The sequence below is a fragment of the Schistocerca gregaria genome, chromosome 8 (genome assembly GCF_023897955.1).
Source record: "Schistocerca gregaria isolate iqSchGreg1 chromosome 8, iqSchGreg1.2, whole genome shotgun sequence".
NCBI classification, from domain to species: Eukaryota; Metazoa; Arthropoda; class Insecta; order Orthoptera; family Acrididae; genus Schistocerca; species Schistocerca gregaria.
Window position 1 is genome coordinate 14,685,370 of NC_064927.1, and position 12,635 is coordinate 14,698,004.

The window sequence follows — 12,635 nt, forward strand, 5'->3', positions numbered from 1 at the left end:
GGTCACACCCCTGAAAATTTGTGTTTTCGTTCTACACAGCCGCTGCCCTTGCTCTTTCCCACCCATTCGTTACATTCAACCTCTTACGTGACCGACCAAATATAGACTGGGAAACAAGACCACACACTTTGTGCATACGGAATCGAAGGCAGGGCGTGCCTCGCCGCATTTGCCACAATGGCCATTTGCTACTTCTGCAGAAGCGGCGGCGGCGACGACGTTGACGACGACGACCTCGAGAGGCTCTGACATATGTGAGAAATACATCTATAAAATGTAATTCAGACTGCCTCGTCCCACCTTATGCTGTACCGCTTTGGCAAAGGCTTTATCTGCGCCATTCGCCTTAATCACATCTGAGAGTAATTCTTAATGAAAGGCATGTCGCTAATTGTTCGTCATCACAGATACTGTTTGCTATTCGGCCACGACGCGCAACTGATTTCCAAAATTCGACTTCTTCCTTTGAGGATGGAACTCACGACCATTGGTTTGCTAGTCCAGTTTTCTACCACTGAGCTAAATGGGCGCGGCCTAGCGGTACTTTTGTGTACTTCGTCCTTACGGTCCTCTGGATCATCAGAAATCAGCTGACAACGCTTTATATTACCGACTAATATTTGCAGCTATGGCGACCCATTACTGCTTGGCTACACATCTGACACTTAACCTATGTCCTCTCCAAACAACAACACTTGCATTTCAGAACATGTCTTTCACACATGTCTACAAAATCACCTTCACCTTCAAATACAGTTTCCTTGCGACTGACAGAGACGTAGGCATAGTTTAAAGTTGCTATTTCCATTACATCACGTTAATCAGGAAAACAGTAATTTACATCTGCAGCGGAACAAAATTCCGTTCCGCCCAGCGTGGGGCTCGAACCCTCGACCCTGAGAATAAGAGTCTCATGCTCTACCAGCTGAGCTGGCCGGGCTGCTTCGGTGTATAATTGCCGGGCAGCACGTCACACAGTACTCGTTTGGGATGGGTGGTCCCATACAGAATCTCTCCATGCTGCCTAATGTTTTCCTAACGTCACACTCGTCACGTACTTCACTTTTATTTCATAATAATTTCTGAGAGGTAAAGGAATTGCATGAGAACCTGCAGAGCTAGTGGCGTCAAAAGTAACACTCATACTTGATGTGACTCAAAAGGCGACCGAGTTACTTTCCGACGTTGTTTTAGATGTGCAAGTGCTAGTGGAAACTCGCGGTGACGCCACTCTGCCGACCATTTCGCTAGTTAACACCGGTCTTGTAGTGTGTGTTTCAAGCTCAAGAGCATCTCCAAGCAGAAAATGGTCAACAGCAACATTCAGACGGTTTCGTACTGCTCAAATGCTACATTAAAACGGTATGTTTCTTATTCAGAAATGATAAAACACGAGCGTGACAGCATTCGAACCTGTAATCTTCAGATCCGAAGTCCGACGCCTTATCCATTAGGCCACACAGTCACTGACGACCAAGTTCACCTTGTATATGACTCATCTCGAAACGGTTACACCCCTGAAAATTTGTGTTTTCGTTCTACACAGCCGCTGCCCTTGCTCTTTCCCACCCATTCGTTACATTCAACCTCTTACGTGACCGACCAAATATAGACTGGGAAACAAGACCACACACTTTGTGCATACGGAATCGAAGGCAGGGCGTGCCTCGCCGCATTTGCCACAATGGCCATTTGCTACTTCTGCAGAAGCGGCGGCGGCGACGACGTTGACGACGACGACCTCGAGAGGCTCTGACATATGTGAGAAATACATCTATAAAATGTAATTCAGACTGCCTCGTCCCACCTTATGCTGTACCGCTTTGGCAAAGGCTTTATCTGCGCCATTCGCCTTAATCACATCTGAGAGTAATTCTTAATGAAAGGCATGTCGCTAATTGTTCGTCATCACAGATACTGTTTGCTATTCGGCCACGACGCGCAACTGATTTCCAAAATTCGACTTCTTCCTTTGAGGATGGAACTCACGACCATTGGTTTGCTAGTCCAGTTTTCTACCACTGAGCTAAATGGGCGCGGCCTAGCGGTACTTTTGTGTACTTCGTCCTTACGGTCCTCTGGATCATCAGAAATCAGCTGACAACGCTTTATATTACCGACTAATATTTGCAGCTATGGCGACCCATTACTGCTTGGCTACACATCTGACACTTAACCTATGTCCTCTCCAAACAACAACACTTGCATTTCAGAACATGTCTTTCACACATGTCTACAAAATCACCTTCACCTTCAAATACAGTTTCCTTGCGACTGACAGAGACGTAGGCATAGTTTAAAGTTGCTATTTCCATTACATCACGTTAATCAGGAAAACAGTAATTTACATCTGCAGCGGAACAAAATTCCGTTCCGCCCAGCGTGGGGCTCGAACCCTCGACCCTGAGAATAAGAGTCTCATGCTCTACCAGCTGAGCTGGCCGGGCTGCTTCGGTGTATAATTGCCGGGCAGCACGTCACACAGTACTCGTTTGGGATGGGTGGTCCCATACAGAATCTCTCCATGCTGCCTAATGTTTTCCTAACGTCACACTCGTCACGTACTTCACTTTTATTTCATAATCATTTCTGAGAGTTAAAGGAATTGCATGAAAACCTGCAGAGCTAGTGGCGTCAAAAATAACACTTATACTTGATGTGACTCAAAAGGCGAACGAGTTGCTTTCCGACGTTGTTTTAGATGTGCAAGTGCCAGTGGAAACTCGCGGTGACGGCACTCTGCCGACCATTTCGCTAGTTGACACCGGTCTTGTAGTGTGTGTTTCAAGCTCAAGAGCATCTCCAAGCAGAAAATGGTCAACAGCAACATTCAGACGGTTTCGTACTGCTCAAATGCTACATTAAAACGGTATGTTTGTTATTCAAAAATGATAAAACACGAGCGTGACAGCATTCGAACCTGTAATCTTCAGATCCGAAGTCCGACGCCTTATCCATTAGGCCACACAGTCACTGACGACCAATTGCAACTTGTATATGACTTATCTCGAAACGCTCACACCCCTGATAATTTGTGTTTTCGTTCTACACAGCCGCTGCCCTTGCTCTTTCCCACCCATTCGTTACATTCAACCTCTTACGTGACCGACCAAATATAGACTGGGAAACAAGACCACACACTTTGTGCATACGGAATCGAAGGCAGGGCGTGCCTCGCCGCATTTGCCACAATGGCCATTTGCTACTTCTGCAGAAGCGGCGGCGGCGACGACGTTGACGACGACGACCTCGAGAGGCTCTGACATATGTGAGAAATACATCTATAAAATGTAATTCAGACTGCCTCGTCCCACCTTATGCTGTACCGCTTTGGCAAAGGCTTTATCTGCGCCATTCGCCTTAATCACATCTGAGAGTAATTCTTAATGAAAGGCATGTCGCTAATTGTTCGTCATCACAGATACTGTTTGCTATTCGGCCACGACGCGCAACTGATTTCCAAATTTCGACTTCTTCCTTTGAGGATGGAACTCACGACCATTGGTTTGCTAGTCCAGTTTTCTACCACTGAGCTAAATGGGCGCGGCCTAGCGGTACTTTTGTGTACTTCGTCCTTACGGTCCTCTGGATCATCAGAAATCAGCTGACAACGCTTCATATTACCGACTAATATTTGCAGCTATGGCGACCCATTACTGCTTGGCTACACATCTGACACTTAACCTATGTCCTCTCCAAACAACAACACTTGCATTTCAGAACATGTCTTTCACACATGTCTACAAAATCACCTTCACCTTCAAATACAGTTTTCTTGCGACTGACAGAGACGTAGGCAAAGTTTAAAGTTGCTATTTCCATTACATCACGTTAATCAGGAAAACAGTAATTTACATCTGCAGCGGAACAAAATTCCGTTCCGCCCAGCGTGGGGCTCGAACCCTCGACCCTGAGAATAAGAGTCTCATGCTCTACCAGCTGAGCTAGCCGGGCTGCTTCGGTGAATACTTGCCGGGCAGCACGTCACACAGTACTCGTTTGGGTTGGGTGGTCCCATACAGAATCTCTCCATGCTGCCTAATGTTTTCCTAACGTCACACTCGTCACGTACTTCACTTTTATTTCATAATAATTTCTGAGAGGTAAAGGAATTGCATGAGAACCTGCAGAGCTAGTGGCGTCAAAAGTAACACTCATACATGATGTGACTCAAAAGGCGACCGAGTTACTTTCCGACGTTGTTTTAGATGTGCAAGTGCTAGTGGAAACTCGCGGTGACGCCACTCTGCCGACCATTTCGCTAGTTAACACCGGTCTTGTAGTGTGTGTTTCAAGCTCAAGAGCATCTCCAAGCAGAAAATGGTCAACAGCAACATTCAGACGGTTTCGTACTGCTCAAATGCTACATTAAAACGGTATGTTTCTTATTCAGAAATGATAAAACACGAGCGTGACAGCATTCGAACCTGTAATCTTCAGATCCGAAGTCCGACGCCTTATCCATTAGGCCACACAGTCACTGACGACCAAGTTCACCTTGTATATGACTCATCTCGAAACGGTCACACCCCTGAAAATTTGTGTTTTCGTTCTACACAGCCGCTGCCCTTGCTCTTTCCCACCCATTCGTTACATTCAACCTCTTACGTGACCGACCAAATATAGACTGGGAAACAAGACCACACACTTTGTGCATACGGAATCGAAGGCAGGGCGTGCCTCGCCGCATTTGCCACAATGGCCATTTGCTACTTCTGCAGAAGCGGCGGCGGCGACGACGTTGACGACGACGACCTCGAGAGGCTCTGACATATGTGAGAAATACATCTATAAAATGTAATTCAGACTGCCTCGTCCCACCTTATGCTGTACCGCTTTGGCAAAGGCTTTATCTGCGCCATTCGCCTTAATCACATCTGAGAGTAATTCTTAATGAAAGGCATGTCGCTAATTGTTCGTCATCACAGATACTGTTTGCTATTCGGCCACGACGCGCAACTGATTTCCAAAATTCGACTTCTTCCTTTGAGGATGGAACTCACGACCATTGGTTTGCTAGTCCAGTTTTCTACCACTGAGCTAAATGGGCGCGGCCTAGCGGTACTTTTGTGTACTTCGTCCTTACGGTCCTCTGGATCATCAGAAATCAGCTGACAACGCTTCATATTACCGACTAATATTTGCAGCTATGGCGACCCATTACTGCTTGGCTACACATCTGACACTTAACCTATGTCCTCTCCAAACAACAACACTTGCATTTCAGAACATGTCTTTCACACATGTCTACAAAATCACCTTCACCTTCAAATACAGTTTCCTTGCGACTGACAGAGACGTAGGCATAGTTTAAAGTTGCTATTTCCATTACATCACGTTAATCAGGAAAACAGTAATTTACATCTGCAGCGGAACAAAATTCCGTTCCGCCCAGCGTGGGGCTCGAACCCTCGACCCTGAGAATAAGAGTCTCATGCTCTACCAGCTGAGCTGGCCGGGCTGCTTCGGTGTATAATTGCCGGGCAGCACGTCACACAGTACTCGTTTGGGATGGGTGGTCCCATACAGAATCTCTCCATGCTGCCTAATGTTTTCCTAACGTCACACTCGTCACGTACTTCACTTTTATTTCATAATCATTTCTGAGAGTTAAAGGAATTGCATGAAAACCTGCAGAGCTAGTGGCGTCAAAAATAACACTTATACTTGATGTGACTCAAAAGGCGAACGAGTTGCTTTCCGACGTTGTTTTAGATGTGCAAGTGCCAGTGGAAACTCGCGGTGACGGCACTCTGCCGACCATTTCGCTAGTTGACACCGGTCTTGTAGTGTGTGTTTCAAGCTCAAGAGCATCTCCAAGCAGAAAATGGTCAACAGCAACATTCAGACGGTTTCGTACTGCTCAAATGCTACATTAAAACGGTATGTTTGTTATTCAAAAATGATAAAACACGAGCGTGACAGTATTCGAACCTGTAATCTTCAGATCCGAAGTCCGACGCCTTATCCATTAGGCCACACAGTCACTGACGACCAATTGCAACTTGTATATGACTTATCTCGAAACGCTCACACCCCTGATAATTTGTGTTTTCGTTCTACACAGCCGCTGCCCTTGCTCTTTCCCACCCATTCGTTACATTCAACCTCTTACGTGACCGACCAAATATAGACTGGGAAACAAGACCACACACTTTGTGCATACGGAATCGAAGGCAGGGCGTGCCTCGCCGCATTTGCCACAATGGCCATTTGCTACTTCTGCAGAAGCGGCGGCGGCGACGACGTTGACGACGACGACCTCGAGAGGCTCTGACATATGTGAGAAATACATCTATAAAATGTAATTCAGACTGCCTCGTCCCACCTTATGCTGTACCGCTTTGGCAAAGGCTTTATCTGCGCCATTCGCCTTAATCACATCTGAGAGTAATTCTTAATGAAAGGCATGTCGCTAATTGTTCGTCATCACAGATACTGTTTGGTATTCGGCCACGACGCGCAACTGATTTCCAAATTTCGACTTCTTCCTTTGAGGATGGAACTCACGACCATTGGTTTGCTAGTCCAGTTTTCTACCACTGAGCTAAATGGGCGCGGCCTAGCGGTACTTTTGTGTACTTCGTCCTTACGGTCCTCTGGATCATCAGAAATCAGCTGACAACGCTTCATATTACCGACTAATATTTGCAGCTATGGCGACCCATTACTGCTTGGCTACACATCTGACACTTAACCTATGTCCTCTCCAAACAACAACACTTGCATTTCAGAGCATGTCTTTCACACATGTCTACAAAATCACCTTCACCTTCAAATACAGTTTCCTTGCGACTGACAGAGACGTAGGCAAAGTTTAAAGTTGCTATTTCCATTACATCACGTTAATCAGGAAAACAGTAATTTACATCTGCAGCGGAACAAAATTCCGTTCCGCCCAGCGTGGGGCTCGAACCCTCGACCCTGAGAATAAGAGTCTCATGCTCTACCAGCTGAGCTAGCCGGGCTGCTTGGGTGAATACTTGCCGGGCAGCACGTCACACAGTACTCGTTTGGGTTGGGTGGTCCCATACAGAATCTCTCCATGCTGCCTAATGTTTTCCTAACGTCACACTCGTCACGTACTTCACTTTTATTTCATAATAATTTCTGAGAGGTAAAGGAATTGCATGAGAACCTGCAGAGCTAGTGGCGTCAAAAGTAACACTCATACTTGATGTGACTCAAAAGGCGACCGAGTTACTTTCCGACGTTGTTTTAGATGTGCAAGTGCTAGTGGAAACTCGCGGTGACGCCACTCTGCCGACCATTTCGCTAGTTAACACCGGTCTTGTAGTGTGTGTTTCAAGCTCAAGAGCATCTCCAAGCAGAAAATGGTCAACAGCAACATTCAGACGGTTTCGTACTGCTCAAATGCTACATTAAAACGGTATGTTTCTTATTCAGAAATGATAAAACACGAGCGTGACAGCATTCGAACCTGTAATCTTCAGATCCGAAGTCCGACGCCTTATCCATTAGGCCACACAGTCACTGACGACCAAGTTCACCTTGTATATGACTTATCTCGAAACGGTCACACCCCTGAAAATTTGTGTTTTCGTTCTACACAGCCGCTGCCCTTGCTCTTTCCCACCCATTCGTTACATTCAACCTCTTACGTGACCGACCAAATATAGACTGGGAAACAAGACCACACACTTTGTGCATACGGAATCGAAGGCAGGGCGTGCCTCGCCGCATTTGCCACAATGGCCATTTGCTACTTCTGCAGAAGCGGCGGCGGCGACGACGTTGACGACGACGACCTCGAGAGGCTCTGACATATGTGAGAAATACATCTATAAAATGTAATTCAGACTGCCTCGTCCCACCTTATGCTGTACCGCTTTGGCAAAGGCTTTATCTGCGCCATTCGCCTTAATCACATCTGAGAGTAATTCTTAATGAAAGGCATGTCGCTAATTGTTCGTCATCACAGATACTGTTTGCTATTCGGCCACGACGCGCAACTGATTTCCAAAATTCGACTTCTTCCTTTGAGGATGGAACTCACGACCATTGGTTTGCTAGTCCAGTTTTCTACCACTGAGCTAAATGGGCGCGGCCTAGCGGTACTTTTGTGTACTTCGTCCTTACGGTCCTCTGGATCATCAGAAATCAGCTGACAACGCTTCATATTACCGACTAATATTTGCAGCTATGGCGACCCATTACTGCTTGGCTACACATCTGACACTTAACCTATGTCCTCTCCAAACAACAACACTTGCATTTCAGAACATGTCTTTCACACATGTCTACAAAATCACCTTCACCTTCAAATACAGTTTCCTTGCGACTGACAGAGACGTAGGCATAGTTTAAAGTTGCTATTTCCATTACATCACGTTAATCAGGAAAACAGTAATTTACATCTGCAGCGGAACAAAATTCCGTTCCGCCCAGCGTGGGGCTCGAACCCTCGACCCTGAGAATAAGAGTCTCATGCTCTACCAGCTGAGCTGGCCGGGCTGCTTCGGTGTATAATTGCCGGGCAGCACGTCACACAGTACTCGTTTGGGATGGGTGGTCCCATACAGAATCTCTCCATGCTGCCTAATGTTTTCCTAACGTCACACTCGTCACGTACTTCACTTTTATTTCATAATCATTTCTGAGAGTTAAAGGAATTGCATGAAAACCTGCAGAGCTAGTGGCGTCAAAAATAACACTTATACTTGATGTGACTCAAAAGGCGAACGAGTTGCTTTCCGACGTTGTTTTAGATGTGCAAGTGCCAGTGGAAACTCGCGGTGACGGCACTCTGCCGACCATTTCGCTGGTTGACACCGGTCTTGTAGTGTGTGTTTCAAGCTCAAGAGCATCTCCAAGCAGAAAATGGTCAACAGCAACATTCAGACGGTTTCGTACTGCTCAAATGCTACATTAAAACGGTATGTTTGTTATTCAAAAATGATAAAACACGAGCGTGACAGCATTCGAACCTGTAATCTTCAGATCCGAAGTCCGACGCCTTATCCATTAGGCCACACAGTCACTGACGACCAATTGCAACTTGTATATGACTTATCTCGAAACGCTCACACCCCTGATAATTTGTGTTTTCGTTCTACACAGCCGCTGCCCTTGCTCTTTCCCACCCATTCGTTACATTCAACCTCTTACGTGACCGACCAAATATAGACTGGGAAACAAGACCACACACTTTGTGCATACGGAATCGAAGGCAGGGCGTGCCTCGCCGCATTTGCCACGATGGCCATTTGCTACTTCTGCAGAAGCGGCGGCGGCGGCGGCGGCGGCGGCGGCGACGACGACGACGACGACAACGACCGCGAGAGGCTCTGACATATGTGAGAAATACATCTATAAAATGTAATTCAGACTGCCTCGTCCCACCTTATGCTGTACCGCTTTGGCAAAGGCTTTATCTGCGCCATTCGCCTTAATTACATCTGAGAGTAATTCTTAATAAAAGGCATGTCGCTAATTGTTCGTCATCACAGATACTGTTTGCTATACGGCCACGACGCGCAACTGATTTCCAAAATTCGACTTCTTCCTTTGAGGATGGAACTCACGATCCTTGGTTAAATAGTCCACTGCTCTACCACTGAGCTAAAGAGGCGCGGCCTAGCGGTACTTTTGAGTACTTCGTCCTTACGGTCGTCTGGATCGTCAGACTTCAGCTGACAACACTTCATATTACCGACTAATATTTGCAGCTATGGCGACCCATTACTGCTTGGCTACACATCTGACACTTAACCGATGTCCTCTCCAAACAACAACACTTGCATTTCAGAACATGTCTTTCACACATGTCTACAAAATCACCTTCACCTTCAAATACAGTTTCCTTGCGACTGACAGAGACGTAGGCAAAGTTTAAAGTTGCTATTTCCATTACATCACGTTAATCAGAAAAACGGTAATTTACATCTGCAGCGGAACAGAATTCCGCTCCGCCCAGCGTGGGGCTCGAACCCACAACCCTGAGATTAAGAGTCTCATGCTCTACCGACTGAGCTAGCCGGGCTGCTTCGGTGAATACTTGCCGGGCAGCACGTCACACAGTACTCGTTTGGGTTGGGTGGTCATATACAGAATCTCTCCATGCTGCCTAATGTTTTCCTAACGTCACACTCGTCACGTACTTCACTTTTATTTCATAATCATTTCTGAGAGTTAAAGGAATTGCATGAAAACCTGCAGAGCTAGTGGCGTCAAAATTAACACTCATACTTGATGTGACTCAAAAGGCGAACGAGTTGCTTTCCGACGTTGTTTTAGATGTGCAAGTGCCAGTGGAAACTCGCGGTGACGGCACTCTGCCGACCATTTCGCTAGTTGACACCGGTCTTGTAGTGTGTGTTTCAAGCTCAAGAGCATCTCCAAGCAGAAAATGGTCAACAGCAACATTCAGACGGTTTCGTACTGCTCAAATGCTACATTAAAACGGTATGTTTCTTATTCAGAAATGATAAAACACGAGCGTGACAGCATTCGAACCTGTAATCTTCAGATCCGAAGTCCGACGCCTTATCCATTAGGCCACACAGTCACTGACGACCAAGTGCAACTTGTGTATGACTCATCTCGAAACGCTCACACCCCTGATAATTTGTGTTTTCGTTCTACTCAGCCGCTGCCCTTGCTCTTTCCCACCCATTCGTTACATTCAACCTCTTACGTGACCGACCAAATATAGACTGGGAAACAAGACCACACACTTTGTGCATACGGAATCGAAGGCAGGGCGTGCCTCGCCGCATTTGCCACAATGGCCATTTGCTACTTCTGCAGAAGCGGCGGCGGCGACGACGTTGACGACGACGACCTCGAGAGGCTCTGACATATGTGAGAAATACATCTATAAAATGTAATTCAGACTGCCTCGTCCCACCTTATGCTGTACCGCTTTGGCAAAGGCTTTATCTGCGCCATTCGCCTTAATCACATCTGAGAGTAATTCTTAATGAAAGGCATGTCGCTAATTGTTCGTCATCACAGATACTGTTTGCTATTCGGCCACGACGCGCAACTGATTTCCAAAATTCGACTTCTTCCTTTGAGGATGGAACTCACGACCATTGGTTTGCTAGTCCAGTTTTCTACCACTGAGCTAAATGGGCGCGGCCTAGCGGTACTTTTGTGTACTTCGTCCTTACGGTCCTCTGGATCATCAGAAATCAGCTGACAACGCTTCATATTACCGACTAATATTTGCAGCTATGGCGACCCATTACTGCTTGGCTACACATCTGACACTTAACCTATGTCCTCTCCAAACAACAACACTTGCATTTCAGAACATGTCTTTCACACATGTCTACAAAATCACCTTCACCTTCAAATACAGTTTCCTTGCGACTGACAGAGACGTAGGCAAAGTTTAAAGTTGCTATTTCCATTACATCACGTTAATCAGGAAAACAGTAATTTACATCTGCAGCGGAACAAAATTCCGTTCCGCCCAGCGTGGGGCTCGAACCCTCGACCCTGAGAATAAGAGTCTCATGCTCTACCAGCTGAGCTAGCCGGGCTGCTTCGGTGAATACTTGCCGGGCAGCACGTCACACAGTACTCGTTTGGGTTGGGTGGTCCCATACAGAATCTCTCCATGCTGCCTAATGTTTTCCTAACGTCACACTCGTCACGTACTTCACTTTTATTTCATAATAATTTCTGAGAAGTAAAGGAATTGCATGAGAACCTGCAGAGCTAGTGGCGTCAAAAGTAACACTCATACTTGATGTGACTCAAAAGGCGACCGAGTTACTTTCCGACGTTGTTTTAGATGTGCAAGTGCTAGTGGAAACTCGCGGTGACGCCACTCTGCCGACCATTTCGCTAGTTAACACCGGTCTTGTAGTGTGTGTTTCAAGCTCAAGAGCATCTCCAAGCAGAAAATGGTCAACAGCAACATTCAGACGGTTTCGTACTGCTCAAATGCTACATTAAAACGGTATGTTTCTTATTCAGAAATGATAAAACACGAGCGTGACAGCATTCGAACCTGTAATCTTCAGATCCGAAGTCCGACGCCTTATCCATTAGGCCACACAGTCACTGACGACCAAGTGCACCTTGTATATGACTCATCTCGAAACGGTCACACCCCTGATAATTTGTGTTTTCGTTCTACACAGCCGCTGCCCTTGCTCTTTCCCACCCATTCGTTACATTCAACCTCTTACGTGACCGACCAAATATAGACTGGGAAACAAGACCACACACTTTGTGCATACGGAATCGAAGGCAGGGCGTGCCTCGCCGCATTTGCAACGATGACCATTTGCTACTTCTGCAGAAGCGGCGGCGGCGACGACGACGACGACGACGACCGCGAGAGGCTCTGACATATGTGAGAAATACATCTATAAAATGTAATTCAGACTGCCTCGTCCCACCTTATGCTGTACCGCTTTGGCAAAGTCTTTATCTGCTCCATTCGCCTTAATCACATATGAGAGTAATTCTTAATAAAAGGCGTGTCGCTAATTGTTCGTCATCACAGATACTGTTTGCTATACGGCCACGACGCGCAACTGATTTCCAAAATTCGACTTCTTCCTTGGAGGATGTAACTCACGACCCTTGGTTTACTAGTCCAGTGCTCTACCACTGAGCTAAAGGGGCGCGTCCTAGGGTTACTTTTGAGAACTTCG

General features: G+C 46.4%; 8 non-coding genes across 8 annotated transcripts; all 8 read right to left on the bottom strand.

Annotated features, from left to right (window-relative positions):
- Positions 1-867: 867 nt before the first annotated feature.
- Positions 868-940, bottom strand: Trnak-cuu (transfer RNA lysine (anticodon CUU)). The gene has a single exon. It is a non-coding gene; the product is annotated as a tRNA-Lys (tRNA).
- A 1,434-nt stretch (positions 941-2,374) lies between these two features.
- On the bottom strand, positions 2,375-2,447 carry Trnak-cuu (transfer RNA lysine (anticodon CUU)). Its single transcript has one exon. It is a non-coding gene; the product is annotated as a tRNA-Lys (tRNA).
- Positions 2,448-3,881: 1,434 nt separating this feature from the next.
- Positions 3,882-3,954, bottom strand: Trnak-cuu (transfer RNA lysine (anticodon CUU)). Its single transcript has one exon. It is a non-coding gene; the product is annotated as a tRNA-Lys (tRNA).
- A 1,434-nt stretch (positions 3,955-5,388) lies between these two features.
- On the bottom strand, positions 5,389-5,461 carry Trnak-cuu (transfer RNA lysine (anticodon CUU)). Its single transcript has one exon. It is a non-coding gene; the product is annotated as a tRNA-Lys (tRNA).
- Positions 5,462-6,895: 1,434 nt separating this feature from the next.
- Positions 6,896-6,968, bottom strand: Trnak-cuu (transfer RNA lysine (anticodon CUU)). The gene has a single exon. It is a non-coding gene; the product is annotated as a tRNA-Lys (tRNA).
- Positions 6,969-8,402: 1,434 nt separating this feature from the next.
- Positions 8,403-8,475, bottom strand: Trnak-cuu (transfer RNA lysine (anticodon CUU)). Its single transcript has one exon. It is a non-coding gene; the product is annotated as a tRNA-Lys (tRNA).
- A 1,455-nt stretch (positions 8,476-9,930) lies between these two features.
- Trnak-cuu (transfer RNA lysine (anticodon CUU)) lies at positions 9,931-10,003 on the bottom strand. Its single transcript has one exon. It is a non-coding gene; the product is annotated as a tRNA-Lys (tRNA).
- Positions 10,004-11,437: 1,434 nt separating this feature from the next.
- Trnak-cuu (transfer RNA lysine (anticodon CUU)) lies at positions 11,438-11,510 on the bottom strand. The gene has a single exon. It is a non-coding gene; the product is annotated as a tRNA-Lys (tRNA).
- Positions 11,511-12,635: the final 1,125 nt, after the last annotated feature.